Below are 18,161 nucleotides of genomic sequence, written 5' to 3' on the forward strand. Positions count from 1 at the left end.
GTAAAAGAGAGCATAAGTATGCCGGAGCTAGGCCTACCAAAGCCTTGTACACTAGCACCATCCAATGAACATGTCTTCGCATGCTCAGAGACGACCACTGTGCTTTAACATACAGGTCGCAATGGTGCGTTAGTCGACTACAACCCGTCACAAACCTCAAGGCACTGTGGTAAACCACATTTAAAGAATGGAGACATCTAGCTGAGGCATTCATATACAGTACATCACCATAATCCAACAGGGGAAGAAAGGTCGCTGATATTAAATATTTGCGTGCTTGCAAGGAAAAGCAGGATTTATTACGATAAAAGAATCCAATCTTCACCCGTAATTTTTGAACCACATTAGCAATGCGGGTTTTAAAAGACAACTAACAATCAAGTAAAAAACCTAAGTAATTATAGCTAGAAACCAGCTCAATCAACACTCCCCGATCTGTTGTTATTGACAGAGTATTTGTTGATAGCTCCTGTGAATGCAAAAATACCATAACCTTAGATTTCTTGGGATTTAAGACCAACTTCAGTGACCGTAGGCGAAACTGAACAATGTCAAATGCATGTTGTAAGCATTTTGCCGCCTGGGCAAGTGTAGAAGAACAACAATAAATTACTGTGTCATCCGCATAAAAGTGATACATAGCATTTGTAAGATTGTCGCACACATTGTTAATATAAACAGAAAATAAAATTGGTCCAAGGACCGAGCCTTGTGGCACCCCTTTTAATATTTCTAAAAAAGACGAGGAAGAACCTCCCAATTGGACAACTTGCCTCCTATTTGAAAGATAATTCCTAAACCAAGGGATCACTCCCTCTGACAAACCAATCCTTAATAATCAGTAATACATGATCCACAGTATCAAAAGCCTTAGAGAGGTCAATAAATAAAGCTACACAATGTTTTTTACAATCCAATGCCTGTAACACATCATTTAAAATTTTTAATGTGGCAGTAACAGTACTGTGCTGTTTTCTAAAACCAGATTGAAATGGGGACAATATGTGATTTGATTCTAAAAACCCCTTAAGTTGGTCACTCACTATTTTTTCTAGGATTTTCGCTAAAACACACAGTTTAGAAATTGGCCTATAATTATTAACTTCCGACGGATCACCTTCCTTTAAAAGGGGAAGAAGAAAAGCTGATTTCCAAAACAATGGAATTTCGTTACTACTAAGACTTAAGTTAAAAACATAAGACAGTGGTTCAGCTATATAGTCTGCAGCCAATTTTAGGAAAAAATGATCCAGTCCATCAAGCCCAGCTGCTTTTCTAGTATCCAAATTACTTAATGCACTATGAACCTCAGAAATAGGCATGTTAGCAAAGTTAACGCCAAAGACCAGAGGTGTCCAGAATCCAGAAACATGGCTTGGCGTTGGTAGGCAGCTCCTGTTCAGAGCAGATTGGGCTTTCAGGTAGGGGGGCCAGGAGCTAAAACAGAGTGTGAAAAGAGGGTATGGCACTACTGGCACTCTGAGGAAACTAATGAACTATATGAATTTACAAAGGTGTAACCATTTTCTAGTAGAACCTTTAAATAACAATATAACCTTGAAAATTAGCATAATTTGTGGCCTTTAATTATTTTCACAGTTTCTTTGTGTAACATAAATTGCTTGCATATGTTATTCACACATTCATAAATGTTTTTATAAGTACAAATCTTTTATACACATGCTCAAACTAATGATTACATGCATGCTTGTGTGGGTGTCTTGAGTTTTGTGTGTACTACAGGTGTAATAATATTTTACCACTATGCTCTTCTTAAACAGGGGGATAATTTATCCTTACCCTTTGTGTTGTTTTGAAATAAAAAAGGTGTTCCTCATATTGAAAATTAACAAAAGAAAACCAGAGCTTTAATGTGATATTCACTGCTCACATATTCCAAAACAGAGATAACTGCTTCCTCACAATCGTTTGATGTGCTAAATGAACATCTATAATTGGAAAACACAATAATGCTTTACAACTGGGTTCAATTTAATAGAGAAGACTATTCTACAATGAAAGTTTTAAAATTGAAGTTAGTCTTTCTGAAACAGATTATTACTCTATCTGTCCCTTCATCCGTTTTCATTACATTCCTCTTTCCTTCATCTTGGTTTATTTCAGCAATTATTTTAGTGCCCTTACACCTGATGGTGGCTCTGGATCAAAGCATAGAAATTTAATTCAAGAAATTACTACCTATATTAGCTGTTTTTATAAATGAAATTATGCATTTGTGTGGTTTGGCATCTCATGAAAATGCCTAAGGTACCTCACAAAGCATGTAAACACCTCGGCTTGACGCAGGAAAACTTTGTGGCTAGGTTTATGAAAAGGTTGTGCCTGGAGTTAAAACACACAATTAAAAACTGCAACATCACACACATCATCATCAAACACCTCTCTCCTGAGCAAAGGTCTGATGTAACATGGACTGTTTTCCTTCATATAACATAAACATACATGGACCTGTTGCTCTGGGCAGCAAATTGAGAGTGGACTGAACTGTCTCCACAGCTATTGGGGATGGATTGCCAATAAATTTTGTACAGGTATTCATTTACCCCAGAGGTTGAATCCACTTGATTCCCTAATATCCTTTGACTTAATTGTAGCTGCACAAACTCATTCTTGGTCTTTGAGGAAGGCCTCTCGCTGAAACACGTCCACAATGATATTTTAATAAAATATGAGGCCACACAGACATCGACTGCTTTGATGATGAGACACATTTTTCTACTTTGATACCTTATTCATAACTTCGGCTTCTCTCTCTGGACCTCGTACTTGGTTTTTTTGGCTTCCACATTCTCTTCCTTTTTCTTCATGCCTGAGAAACCACACATACTGCCTAGTGAATCCTTTTTTTATATATATATTTTTGGACTTTTTAGCCTTTATTTTTGGTAGCACAGTACAGATAGAGAGGGAGAGAGGAGGGACAGACAGAGGTCCATGGCCATACTTGAACTACAGATATTGTGGACACTGTGTATCTCTACATGGTCGCCTGCCAAAACCACTCGGCTGTCCGGGGCACCTGTGAACCCCTTTTCATTTCTTCTGCCTGCTTCTATTTACTGTGCTGAGACAGAATATATTCTATGTGATCTACTCTCATTGCCTGAATATTTGTTTTTTTTTTTTAGCCTATTTTGCATAATACCAAGTTACCACAGTCCTTGTCATCAGCGATCTGTCCACATTTGCAAGGCTAATCAGAGAACTCATTGGGAACATAAGGTGATCACATTAATGCCGATAAATGTCCCATTAGAGGTGTGACACATGCATCTGTTGAATAACAAGTAAAACACGTTTTTCTATCAGTTGCCATCTTATCTTGTTTTCTCTGTCTCAGAGGGAAATTCTGGACAAGCAATCAAACAAAACATGACAGCTGATACAAATATTTTGTTGCTAATGTATTCATTTTAAAATAAATGGCTCTTTGTGCCATTCAGCTCAGGCCCAGTGGACTCGCTTACATAACTGTGTCCCCCCACTGCATCATCTGTCAGATACAGTCCATTTAGGATTTAGAAATCACACACACAAATTCCTACTTTACCAACAGTGGACTGTTAGACTATGCAAACCAAGCATGGACCACTTTTACAAATTCTGTAATAAGTCATTTGGGGGTAAAAAGGGACATCCAATTTATTAAGGTCCTTCATAAAATACAGTCTCTGACCATTTAACGCCCACTATCCTTAGACACCTAAATGAAATGTTAAATATGGATGTGATCAACTCTACGGTTCCACATTTGCTGTGTGAGAGGAGTAGTTTCATGCATATCATATCAAACTACACATATGTAAACTGTATGTAGCCTTAGGATACCAGCAGTTCCTCTGCACAGAGGTACACTACATTTAGTATTTGTGCTTTACAGTGTATAGCTCAGTATGTTTAGCCACAACAGACATAAATCATATTTTTCCTGTTGAAGTCTACAAGAAGTCTTTTAAATTTTACAATATTATATACTACATATATGTAAGTCCATGTAACTGTAGTCACATTATTTCTCTCAGTTCACCCTCCTGCTATTGTTCTACACACCCTGCATGCTGTCACTGGAGTCTTTCAGTAAGAGTTTGTCCAAAAGTTTAAAAGGATAAAACACACTTTCAAAACAAGATGACAACGAAAAGAGCCAATCATACATTAGAAAATAATTCATGTGTACAAATTAAAAGTCAAAGAGCTGTTTACAGAAATTGGGCTGTTATTAAAAATGTATGCAGATATTAAAAAGATAAATTCACAACTCATTGTTCTGGCTCCATTTACTTGATAGATTACCCTGCTGTTGTTGTTGCTTATGTAAGACTTAATGCCTCATTTGTTAATTTCTTATTGTATTCTATTTTTCTTTTTTGTGATTATTTTTTTCCTGCAAGAGTTTACGTGCACCCATGTCTTTCACTCAAGCTCATCTGTGTGTGTGTGTGTGTGTGTGTGTGTCTCTGTTGTGCAGACCTACAGTGTGAACTTCCAGATTTCAGACAGTGCAGCCACAGCATATCTGGGTGGAGTGAAAACCAACCTCAACACCCTCACAGTGCAGCAGCTTGAGTCTGCTGAATCAGAAGGGCAACAAGGTCACTTTCATTCCGAAGTGGGCCAAAGACAGTGGTAAGTCTAATACAGGACAAAATCTTTTGAGCCAGAGTGAACGAGTTTAAGAATGAACAAGCTATCGCCCTGTGCCAGAACCAGAAAAACTAGCAACAGAAAAACTTTCCACAAAAAAATGTCAAATGTGATTGAGACCGAGGAAACCGTGTAGGTTGTTGGTCAGCTTGCAGAAAAGAAAATCAGCATTTTATTGAACGACAAAAAGCTGAGCCTATAAACCGCTACTGTACCTGTCGACTTGACTGAAAGTTACATTGCTGGGATGGATTCTTCATCCCTTTACTGACTGTTTAACACACAAAAACCAAGAACAAATAAACAAGGCAATGATGGAAAAACGTCACCAGTGTGCTTCATATATAGCAGTCGTACCAACTGGTCACAAATGTAAGAAAATACCTTAAACTAAAGTAAAGACGAGAAGATACCACAAGCTTATAGAAGACGAATGTCAGCCAACAACATCATGATAAAATTACACAACACAATATTATTAAAGGATGTGTCTAATTTATTAACTGACTGTAAATGCCAAACCTATAAAACCTGCTGAAAATGATCGACAGACAACAACTGTTAATGTACATAGATTCATATGAATAAATACAGCTCGTTTCTGCACAGACGGTCCTGGAGGGGCAATAGGGCAGGATGTCTTTAAACAGCAACAAATTGGATTTTGTGACTTCATGTAGAGTAGCAGGCAGATACCTGACACAGACCTGCTTTGTCACACTTTAGTTCTGGCTCCTGACAAAAGAAAATCCCTCGGGTCTTGTAGAGCCTCAGCAAAACCTGATTTTACAGCTGAGTGCCCTGCTGGGAGCTGCAGTGCCCTGTCACAGAAGGATTACAGAGCCACCAGGGAGCTGGGAGCGACTGCAGCCTGCAGCCACAGGCTGCACTACAGGATAATGCGCTGCACAGCAAAGCACCTTGACCCTTGTCATGTTCCACTGTTATCAGAGGCAATAAATATCTTGTAACAGACACACAGCTTGGCTGTGGCCCTGACCCTTCCATAGCCTTGCAGAGCAACACCAGGTGTGTGAATGTGTGTGCGTTACATAGTACAAGGAAGTTATTTTTGGTCTATAACCACAAGAGAAGCCTGTGTGATGTTCTACATGAAAAAGAACATTTAAACCGGTGTTTCCCAAACTGAGGGGCAGGGCCTCTACAGGGATCACAAAGTACATCTGAGGTGTCATAAGACAGGAATGTAGAAACGTATTGGCTACACAAAATCATGTCTATTGTTTGTCCTTTCTTAAATCTTTGTTTTTTTTTCTCATGAATTAAACTACTGAAATAAAACCTTCTGAGAAGCAAATATTACTTTTTTAACTACAACATGGTGGTGCAGTGGTTAGCACTGTCTCCTAACAATATGAAAGTTCTGGGTCTGAATTCGTGAGGCCTGCATGTTCACAGAGAAAATGTTTTTCTAATTTCTGTAAGCCTTACTGTATGTGTGTACATTTTTATTGTTATTATAGCATCTTTCAAATTATAAACTAAGAGATGTTTGTAGGAAGATGAGATAGTCTTAGTGAAAATTGGTGCGGCCTGTATCTGTCTTCCAGCCTTTTCATCTCAGTCCTTGGTGTGCATCTGTCACGGTGAGTTAAAATACACCCACTGGGGTGTTCAAGGGGATTTAAAGAGCAATGTTGGACAAGAAGTTGGTTAAAAGGGCAATAAGTACATTTACTATTCCATACTACAACATAACCATAACACAGCACAGAATCCACAGGAGATTGAGTGAATCACTGAGTCTTTTTAGCTTCCATTCTTTTAGCCTGGTATTCTGCACATTTACATCTACTGTACGCCAAGCATGAAACAAATCATTCTTGTAGGCAAGTCTGTTTGCATTATAACAACGACACAGGTACAACATGGCTCTCCAGCAACCACCTGTGCCCACCGTGCCAGTGGGAAGTGGTACAGTGATGCTGACATGCCTGATGCTGCCAAACAGGACAGCTATGCTGACATCACCTCTCAGCTCCTCACAAACACAGACATCGATTTCCAACACTCAGATCTTTCTGATGTTAGCGTTTGAAGATTATATTTTGTTTTTAGGGGCATTAAGCTGAAAAACTGAATGTTAATATGTTTGTTTGTCCCCTCACGTGTGTTTCCAGGTGACTACTGGTGGTGGTAGAAAGTACATGACCCCTAAAGGCACCAAAGACCCAGAATATCCCACGGATCTTTTTCTTTGGGGGCAAAAGAAAAGATGGTCACAACCTTGTTGATGAGTGACAGAGACTGAAAATTGGGACAGGCAACACTTGTGACTGAGAAAGCAGCTTTATTTATAGCAACAGCTTCAGGGAGGAGTCTCAGACAAAAGACAGGTTCAACAACAACAAAATAATGGGTAATCGAAAGCAGCTGTAAAGATGTGAAATGACATCTGACAACACATAAAAGCAGTATTTCAAAATTATATAAGGATTAAGGCTGATGCATCAAAGACTAACCCAGAGTAACGGCACTTCTTTTGCTGCCATCTAGTGTTCAAGCGTTTCATTTTGCCCTTCAGCCTTCAGCCCCACCCTGAGTTTGATGTTAAAACCCCATTAGCTTGTTGTTGTGTGGTCGTTCTTTTTAGTGGAGATGCATTACAAAGAAAAGAAACACTGGCCTCGGTTCTAATGCAGACAGTTGCATTAGACATTTTAGGTTGATAAGAGTTTTTAACTCTCTTTAAACTTTATACTGCAAGTTTATAAGATTCTCTCATGATATTTAATATTAATAATGTCAATACTATTTCAATATCAGCGACTGACGTCACAATGAAACACATTTTCTCATTTGATATTAGATGTATCATACAATACAGAATGGAGATTTAGCTCCAACTCTAATTAATTCTCATTGTCTTTAGCCAATTTTCTGAAAATTCAGTGAAAATAAGTGGTTGAACTATGCTTGTTAGCTTTTCTTTTTTCTATTTTGTTATCCCCAAATTATTACCACATTTTCAACAATAAGATAAGATAATCCTTTATTGTCATTGTAACACACACAACAAAATTTTAGAGTGACCTCCAGTTGGTGCAGCAATAAAAAAAAGAACATATAACAATAACGCATAAGTACAATATTTGTATTCAAATTCATTACCCCATGTTTGACAGTTACTTATAGAGTTAAAAAGCATATTCCCCATGTTTGATTTGTATGTTATATTGATCTGTGTGTATCACGGTTAACTTGACAATGTCACTATTTAGATTTTTTTTTTTTTATGTTTGACACCAATCCACAGGTTGTAAATGAAAACAGTCCCAGTATCTGGACAATATATGTCAGAATGTGATTCATGCAGCAAAGACTCGCTCATCCAGTGTCTCACAACAGGCAGTGATTTCCTCTGTCTTCCTCCCACTCGGTGTGTGAATGTGTGCCTCCTGTGTGTTACACAGGTAGCCCGCTATGTGTGCATTCTTTTACCACATTATGGTTTTCCTTCCAGCAGATGAGTGTGTGAAGGCAGAATGTTCTTGCAGACTCTTGAAGAGAAAACGACAAATAGGCCTGTAGTGTCAGTTAATTCAACAGTGTCCTCATTTCACCTTGAGACATCATCCTTGAATACACTACTCATGCTTTACCTCAACTACTGCATGACCTACATAGCGTTTTCAAGGTGCAATAATCTTCAGTCTGTCTACTGTAACCAGACATGATGACAACATTCAGCTGTTACTTTCACATTATGATTCATATCCAGTGATAGTATATGTTAATGACGTTGGGAGCTGATCATCTCTTAACCTCTTTAACCTCTAGAGTCCTGAGCTTTGGAAACCCAAGCTGTGCGGTCCTCATATGAGGACGCAGGGACTCTAGAGGTTAAATACACCTTTGAACAGTATTAACGTGTAATATAACTTGTGTTCATTACATCAATACTGCACAATAGCAATTGTATGTGTTCCAAGTCAGAGTGCAACTTCTTTCCAGATGAGTCTTTTTAGCTGCTCAGTCCCTGGATGTATCATGTCAGTTAACTCTGTGCCTTTTTCTTGGTGTGTGTGTTGGTGTGGAGAAGATAAACAGCAGCAGGCATATAGTGCACCCAATCACCGACAGCTCGCCGAGACCACAGCTTATTACCTGCAGTCCGCTTCACTGTCCCATATAGCTATTGGAGAGGACAGGAGCGGGAAGAAGCTACTAAAGTATGAAAAATGGTTGTACCAGCTAGACCTCCCAGTAGGTGGGTTGATCTAAAATTCAAGCTTTGATTCTCTGCCTGAGAGGGTGAGATGTCTTTCCCAATTTATGTTTTATTCCAAGCGATATCTTCAGATCTGCTTATATATGAAATAAGCGGTCCTCTCTTTTCTAGCAGTATTAAGAGAAACATAACATTTTTACTTTAACCCAAAGGCTCAACTTTGGGTTTTATGTAGAGCTGCATTATTTGATTTTCTTTTGTTTGTTTTGTTTAGCTTTTTGTGGCAGTGGATCAACATTAACATCATTTTATATAGTTGTTACATCAAATGTTCTAGCAGACAGTTTCTTATTTACACATCTAGCAGATGTGGAGCAAAATTAGCACAAGCATGAACAATTAGTTCAAATTGGGTTTGTTTCCATCTGACAAACCTAAGACCAGTACCTTGTATCTCTGTTTCTGGTCTCCAACAATGTCTGAGAAAAATATAAGACTCTTTAGCAGATAATTGCTCCAATATGTTCGTCAGCTAGTAGAGTCATCATGCTTTTTCCCTCGTGCTGTGGTTTATCACTTCTGGTGTGCTGAAAATAGAAATGGTAGGAGGATGAGATTTTCCTTTCTTCTGTACCTCCACTGTAGGCTGATAAAACCGACAGTGTGTTTTTAAACACAAAGCTTTGGCTCTTCTTTATTTGGTTCATCTATCTCTCCCTCCATGATCTTCGCTTTGAGGTGGAGAGAGATCCGTGGATGGATCCACCCATTGCCGAGACCACACAAAAGGCCATCCGCATCCTCCAGAAAAACCCTAAGGCTTCTTCCTGCTAGTGGAAGGTGAGAACAAGTGTTTCATCAACCCATATACTCATCAATTATTCTGCTGTTCAGCTTTTGGAAAATGAAAACCCAGAGGTGAAGGTTCTGCTCATAATAGGGACCAAATGTGATTAGTCCAGGCAGAACATTTGAATCACTGATCATATAGCAATCACACATATAAATGACTACGTTACAGTACTGCGGTTTACTAAAACCCCGTAAGTATTTACATCTGTATAATTAGTGATATTGGGTTAGTTTGAGGTGACCCTTGTGGTACCTGCAAGCAACAACCTCCAGACCACGACGTGTTAGAGAAGAGTGGATCCGGTGACTCGACATTGTGCATACAGCTCAATGAAATTGCTGCAGTGTGTGTGGTTGGATGATGTGTTCCTGTTCCACACGGCTGCCTCCTGGCCTCCTCATCTATTTCTCCTTTAATCTAAGGCAGCTGCCTGGGGACTCCATGGTCTTCACAGTGACTCTGTGTCTCCACAATGACTTTAAACTAACAGGCAAATGTATAAATAGAAGTAGGCATATGGTGCCCCAGTCACTGATAGCTCACCGAGACCACAGCTCATTATTTGCAGCCTTCTTCACTTTCCAATATAGCTAGTAGAGAAGGCAGGAGCGGGAAGAATTTACTGACGTAAAAAAAAAAAAAAAGTTTATATCAGCTAGATCTCCCAGCAAGTGGGTTGATCTAAAATTCAACTTTGATTGTCTGCTGGAGAGGGATGTCTTTCCCCAATTTATGTTTTATTGTAAGAGATATTGTTCAGACCAAGACAATGTATAGCATTTTTAATTGACCCCAAAGCCTCTGCTTTGGATTTTAGTTTTATCTACTGTATAGATAAGCATCACCTTTAAGCTTTACATGTGTGTTTTCTGATACTGTAAAGTCAGTCCCATCACACTTTATCAGGGGTTTTCTGAATTTTCTTTTAGAATAAATACTCAATTTATAGCAGCATCCAAATCAAGTCAAAACTCATTTGAGACAAGTCAGAGTTCACTCTCACATAAAACAACACAAGAAAGTCAAGAGTCAAGTTTGAACTCCATCTGGGTTTCTGCCGGTCTTTTCAGAACTTTTAAAGACCTTTCTTAGAATCCTGGTTTTCTGTTGTTCTGACCTCCCATGTGACTCCTGTGCTTTCATACAACAAAGATACTAATTTCTTGCACAAGGTGCCTTAAAATCTGTTATCTGTTTAACAGGCTTCAGCACTGACCGCTGCTGTTTTCAGTCCAGCTCTAATTCAACTTTCTCTTCCCCATATGAGGTAGATGAAACACAAACAACTACTTATAGAAGACACGCTACATTATCTCACACACCACAGCACACTAGCTGATTGTTCTCCTGCAGATCCTGACCTGGCTGCAAAGTTCCCAAATGTTATGGGCTCTAGTCACCTGGCACAAGTCTGAGTCAGGTTTCTAGTCAAGTCTCAGATCATCCAAGCCAAATCCACATCAGGTCACAGTTTAAGTCCAAGTCAAACCTGACGTCATTTTAGACAAGTTAGAATCAAGTCCCTAGTCGTCTGTAACTAATCAGAGACAAATTTCAATTCATTTGAGACAATTCCATGTCAAGCCCCAAGTCAAAACTAGTCCAAATCAAGTTTCACGTCCGTGTCAAGTTTTAAGTAATATGAGACAAGTCTGAATCAAGTCTTAAGTCATGGGTCACAAGTCAGCAGCACATGCCAAGTCATTTAAGAAAAGTTTTAGTCTCTAGTCATCCAAGACAAGTCTGAGTCAAGTGTTAAATCATTTGAGACTAGAGTCTTCTAAATTCCAAGTCAAGTCCCAAGTATGTGAGGACAAGACCGAAGCTTTCACAAGCAAACTGTCTGACGTCTGCAGCTGTGCTGTCTGTATGAGCTCCTTGATCAAGTGGCTGAGTCACAATATTTTCTTTACAAATCTAACACTTATGCATTAGTTGTCCTCTCTTCCACTTTAAGTACCAACAGTCCCAGAAGCCATTACTTTGCCCGTCATCATCTTTAACCCTTTGCTCCATCCATGTGGACAGGTATCGACCAGGTTCGCCACGCTGGCCACGCGTACATGGCTCTCCATGAGATGGTTGCGTCTGACTACACCATTGCCAAGGACCTTGAACTCACCAAGGAGCATAAAACTCTGACTATAGTTATGGCTGACCATTCCCACCCTGTTACCTTCAATGGATACCCAGGGCAGAGCATCCTGGGTAATTGTTCATTGACTTTCTGAATGTAGTTCTTGCCTCAATTTTGCTGAACAATCTGTGAAATGGAGACACTCTTCACAAATGCTTTTAAAAGTATTGTCCAGAGCTCAGATCTGCTGTCCTTTTTCACACATGACTTCCTCTGAAAAAGAAAAATCCTTTCCCTATTTCTTTCCTCAGTCCTTTGCTCCATTCATCCATCCCCCCTCCAGGTGTTTTATATCCCACTACAATAGACACACAAGATGGCATTTTGTGCTTGTTGTGTGTGGGTAATGCCTCTTGGTGCATGTCAGCTTTCTCTCAGCTACAGTGTGCCTCTGCCACCAGTGGCTTGACATTTCTCTCCCTCACCTTTCTATTTCAATCCCTCGCTCTCTTCCTTACCTGTCTCTGACCACTGACTCCGACACCTCTCTCTGTTACATTTCTCTTTCTGATTTCTCCTCATTTTATCAATCTTTCTTGCCTGTTAATCCTTTGCCTTTGGAGCATCTCTTTATCAGTCCTACTTGCTCTTTACCTCTGTTCCTTATAATCTCTTAGTGCTGTCAGTCACTGTTCTACCTTCTTTATCTGGAGGCTTAAAACCTGAGATGAACCTAACATATTCATGGAGAGACACAGCATAATGTCAGAGGTTTAAACTGATTTACTGGTTTGCCCAGATTTTGAGATATCCATCTGAAAATGCTTCACAGTGAGGGCTGATGATTATCTTGAGAAACAGGGACAGAAAAGACACTTTACTGGTGAATTTACAATCCATCACATTTCAATCCTGACTGCTTTGCTTAGCTCGTGGTTGCTGATGTTAGGCTGTATAATTCTGTGGGCAAGGAACACGATTTAATGAGGACCTGCTTTGTTAGAAATACACATGAAGAGCTCTGGTGTGTCTGTTTACAGTTCAGTAAAACAAATGTATGTGGTATAATAATCAATAATTAGCCTTTTCCATGATTTCATTCTGAACATAGCTTGGTAGTGTACTGAAGAGCTGGAGGTGTGCAGCCTGTCGCCTACAGCTCTTCATCTAACAGCTGCTGCTTGTTTCATCACTCCCTGCAGTATTTTAAAATGATCCATTGTCATTTAAATACAGAAAATTATCACTGTTTTTTTGTAGATGCAAATGACTGATGAACAATTGTTATTCTCCACAATACAAACAACCCCATGTTTTGCCAATTGAATGTTTTTTAGCAGCAGCAGTAGGACTTGAGTTAGCATTAGTAGTAACACACGCTATGTAATACAGCTCTGTTATGGCGGTAAGAGACGGAGCAGTAGATAATGATACTGATATCTGCAAATTACAAACAGTAACACTGGATTGAATCCATGAACCTTTACCTGAATCTTTTATGAAACTGGCACATTCCACCACAAACAATAAAATGCACTATATAGAGAGGTAGGTACTGACCAGCTAGTACAGGAAAATCATAAATAGTATCAACACAGGGACTGACTACATAAAAACCTTCACCCTTATTGTTGTGAAGTAATGGATGAAGCATATCAAAAGCTTTACAAATAAAACTCAAATCTGTGTGACTGTGATACTGTTTGAGGAAAGGTAAAACTGATCTATTTTCTTTGTTAATCAACCCTATGAATTTGTGTGGCAGTCACTCATCTACAGCTGCTAATCAACTTAAATGTTTAGTAAACTCTCAGGAATAACAGTGATACTTAGAGATCCTCCCTACAAATATATCACTATCAGCCTCCAAAAGCCATTGATTGAGTATTTGCATTACCTCCTGTTTCCCCAGCTTTCTACTCTATTTCCTGTCTTATCCTCCTTTTACCCACCTCCTCCTCCTCTTCCCAGGGGTGCAGCAGTGATTAATGTGCTTGTGGAACTCTGAGCTCTTCATCAGCGGAGAGACTTGCCAGGCTAATGGCTCATCTGGAGAGAAACACTGAGATAGTCTCCTGCAGCCCCCCAGGAATCCAAAGACCCCTCTTTTTACGAGCGTGTGTGTAAATGTGTTTAACACTTTGAGGCAGAGGAAAGTAAAACAAAGGTGAAAATGATAACTCAAAGATAATCTTTCATAGTTTATTTGTATTTTCCAGGTAAATGTCCACTGTGGGCTTCAGACATGCTGCCTTACACCACACTAACGTATGGCAGCTGAACCAGACACAAAGTCACCAGTGGTAAGCGCCCGCTCATCATTAATGTTAACACCAGTAAGACATACTGTGTATTTCTTCTTTTTACTCACAACACTGCTTAAACAGTCTGTAACAAATCATTATTCATCTAATCTAATAGGTTGTTAAATGGTTTATTTAGCAGGAGATGTCGAAGAAACCAGCAAAGTACTTAATCCTTCAGTTCATCTGAAAAATTCAAATTTGCCAAGCAACAAGTGTATGTTTTTAAGACAGAAGGATTCCTAATTTTCTAAAATAAAAATGTTCATCCTGGTGCTTCTATGCCTTAATTTCACTCATCTTCACACTCAAAGAGCTTGACATCATATGTTGTTATTTATACTTCAAATACAGCATATGACACATCAAATTTGTATGATTATCTAATTTTCTCTGATATTGTGTTAGCCAAGGACATTTCAGTTTATAAAAACTATCATTTCTAACCTGTGATGATGACTCTTCATTACTTTGGCACGTTTTTCCAATATCCGCAGAGCTAATTGAGGTTCGAGGTGGATAGGTCTAATGACATTACTAAAGCCATCCATTAATAAAGCAAAATATTTAAAGATCACCTATTTTTATCTTTCGGTGACAGATTGTGGTAATTATTTTGGACATCTGTTGGGATGTGGCGTTTATTAAACCTGATTTTGACTCTCCTTGTACTCATTTAGACTGGCTGGGGGGCATCATTTTAGTTTCAGATAATGGGTCTGCCCTCACCTTTTACAAACATTCAGTCAAGATTCATTTATAGATCATATGGTGGCATGAGGCTCGACATTGTGAGAGGAGATGCACAAGAAATGTTGTTTATTCATGTCATTACTTCATTGGCAAATGCATCCTCTATATCTGACAGTAGGATTATTAGATAATATTCATCAATTTGTTAAATCAGCCAAAACATACAACTGCCCAGGCAAAGTAAAGTAAGCTTTGATGCTTTTGACCACATCTCATGACCTCCTTCAGCCAGCTGAGTTTCTCAGTTGGCATGAAGATGATTTAGGTGTTAGTGTGTGATCTGAGGGTGAAATCATCTGTCTTGTTATGACAAAGGTTCCCAAACAAACCATTTCCATGAGAAATGGGCAACTCCATCTGTTGAAGAAGGCTAACAGATGTATTTGAAAGTTCCAAAACAACAAATTCATTTCAAAGATTTATTTATTTTATATTGAATACTGTTTCCAAAATCAAGAATCAATCATTGAGACTATGAACTAAATGGTGAACAGGCTATGACGCTACCACCAGCACCACCATGTGTTACTTGGTGAGTTTTGGAGGTAGAAGGAACTTTTTTCCCCATTAACTTTGGACAGAGGCTGGCTGTCCAGACAAAACAGGACCTAGTGGTATCATTCTTCGCAGATAACTCTTGGCAAAAAAGAAATAAAAAGAAGCATATATGTGTATTTCCTAATTAGGAAGGGGGGAAGGGGAAACGTAAGAGAAAACCACTTCCATCAGAATTCACTCCCAAGTTTTGGGATTTAATGCTAACCAGAGACAATGTGCCAATCGGTACCTTTAAGGACAGACACGCCCACTTTACCGTGCACCAACAGGTGTGCTCTCTTCTCAAACATTACGGCGCGTAATCCATCGCCACAGAAAGAGGCTTCGGGAGTTATAACTGTGGTTAATGGTTTTAAGTTTGCAGCTCCTGGTAATGAAAAGCCCATCATTTCGCTTCCTCCTTCTGTAGAACCGGACCCGGACCCGGACCCGGACCAGTCTTCACCTTCATCCATTAACGCACAGCCGTTTTCCGGAGCCGACTAGAGGACACAGACACCGGCTTGTGGAGGTAACTCCGGTTGTTCTGAGAATTTATGCATGCAGCTTGTCTGTCCAGCGTAAGAAGCCTCACTTTTTGGTTTTGTTGTCCAACATTCCGTTGATAGTTAGTGTGACTAATATCTGTGTCTGTTGCCGGGGTCCTGAACAGGAGTTTGGTCGTAAAGCACACAAAACATTTTGAAAACTAGACTGACATATGGTCACTTTTATACCAACATTTTATGGGGTGCCTGTTCTTAAGTATACTGGTTGATATTTATTGTGGTCTGTAGACCCAAGGCCGGGTAAAATATTTCATGGGTCCTTTCTACGGGTATCTGGGGCAAACGGAAGCGTTAATCTGGAACCGGCCGCAGGTGAGAGGGGACAAGGAAACGACCAAAAGAAAAACAAAGAGCTGCCTGACACCATGACAAGTTGCAGGCTGGTTCCTCGTGAACACTTGCATCCAGATACACACTTTCTGTGTAATGTCTGCTCCGTTTGCAGGCTAGATTAAAGGAGTAATCTGACGAAAATATTCATTTCCTTGGTCATACTTGAGAAAGGGCCTGTGATCTTACTGCTGTGATTGTAGTCAGTATATTTTATGTAACAACACTTTGGCCATATGTTTAAATAGTGTAGGTTCAGATATTTCTGACACAGTCTACTACAACCGCAGTCATGTACTTTGTGTTAAAGCATAGAGCTGGTTCATTTATCACTGTCAACAGAACCAAGAGTGACACTGGTTGTTGTGACTTTGGAGACTGTTCGTCTCAGTCTGCAGCCACACACACAATATCTCGAGGCTCTGGCAAAGGCATCTCCTCTTGTTCTGCCAGCACAGTTGTGCGCTCTTGGCTCTGCAGACGCGCAGTGCGCGACAGGCTCTCTGCTCTCCTTTGACTCGCACAGCTCACACTCGTACAGCCGTCCTTCCCATGGCGCTAGAGCACCAGATCAAGTCTGCTCAGCTTCTGGCTTTGCCGGAACTTTGACGTGTTATAAAAAGAGAGTTGCGTTCGCATTGCACGAGTAGAGAGACAGCAAAACATTGGTTTTGCGCTTTAAACCGTAAAAGCTCAGAGCATTATAAGATCACACGTGTAAAAGTAAAAAACTGTACTTGCGGGTGTTGAATGTATGAACAAACTGACACGTTCTGCAGACATGCACTGTTTTCTTTTATTTATTTGTCGTGGTTTGGGGTCTTTTACTTTCAGTGTTTACTGTCATTGGTAATTTTTGTGCATGAATGTTCTCATGATTGCACTGAAATGTGTGTTCCCGGTGGAAAACAGCTGTGGAATAAATGGCATTTCACCTTCAGTGTCTCCATCGCGCATGGAAACGCATTCGTAGCGTGCGCTATCGATTCTCCTTTGGTATCTGCGCTCATGATCACATTTTGTTGTACGGGTATAAATACAAACACACAGGGCCTTTACATTTCACGTTCTGGGGTTGAACTGGAAATGCCTCTGTTCTCCAGTGGCAGATTATAGGCCCAGAGGAGCTGCCACGTGGGTCGGCAGCTCTGCAGGTCTATGTTTAGAGTTCTGGTGGGTGTTAATAGAGAAGGAGGGAAAAGAAAGATGCTTAAGACTCGACCTGGGGCGACAATAGTGGGTCGGTTATAAATGGGTCACACGATAGACCTGTCTTTTTTTTATTATTATTCACAACCTCTTCAAATGCATTGTGCTAGAATGGGTTACATTGACAGATGATGCATGAGCTGACACTGCCAAAACTTATCAGAACCGTCGCCTACATGTGGGAACTGGATCCTGAGGTCGCAATGAGTCCGCGACCACGGCGCCACACAGTGTGGGAGTGTGCATTGGTGGTTCTGGCATCCTGAAACGACTGCGTATGAAAAATGTCTTAGCTCACATGTGTTTTTATTGTTGCATCATTGCATAACACCACGTACCCTGTGGACACTTGTAGGTCCAATAGGATCTCTTATCTCTCGGACTGTGACATTGTTTTCGAAAAGGAATAATAAATTAGTGTTTTAGCTACTACACAAGTGGATTTGGCTCTGTTATTATTTCTCATTGCTATCACCTGCACTAGGCTGTCATCAATTCTTCTGTCTCCCTTTTAGACCTGTTGAAATATGCAACATGTTCCTTATTTGTCATTATGTCAGCTGATGAGAGGAAATACAATCCTTCAATTGACAACTTGCCCCTTTTATGCTCCGCCCTTCTTCCCATGTCGGCTGGCATGTAAGGTGACACCAGCCAATCACATCTCTTTCCG

The 18,161-nt window shown here is 39.9% G+C and overlaps 1 protein-coding gene and 1 pseudogene across 1 annotated transcript in view; both read left to right on the forward strand.

The window, feature by feature from the left end:
- The window catches only part of LOC109951595 (intestinal-type alkaline phosphatase-like), a 17,026-nt pseudogene extending 1,139 nt beyond the window's left edge, over positions 1-15,887 (forward strand).
- The window catches only part of fam131ab (family with sequence similarity 131 member Ab), a 27,141-nt gene continuing 24,593 nt past the window's right edge, over positions 15,614-18,161 (forward strand). Inside the window, exon 1 of the mRNA XM_020586579.1 lies at positions 15,614-15,912. The gene's annotated coding sequence lies outside the window, so the exon portion shown is untranslated. The remainder of the gene's footprint in view (positions 15,913-18,161) is intronic.

Source organism: Monopterus albus, unplaced genomic scaffold, assembly GCF_001952655.1.
Source record: "Monopterus albus unplaced genomic scaffold, M_albus_1.0 scaffold8.1, whole genome shotgun sequence".
NCBI lineage: Eukaryota > Metazoa > Chordata > Actinopteri > Synbranchiformes > Synbranchidae > Monopterus > Monopterus albus.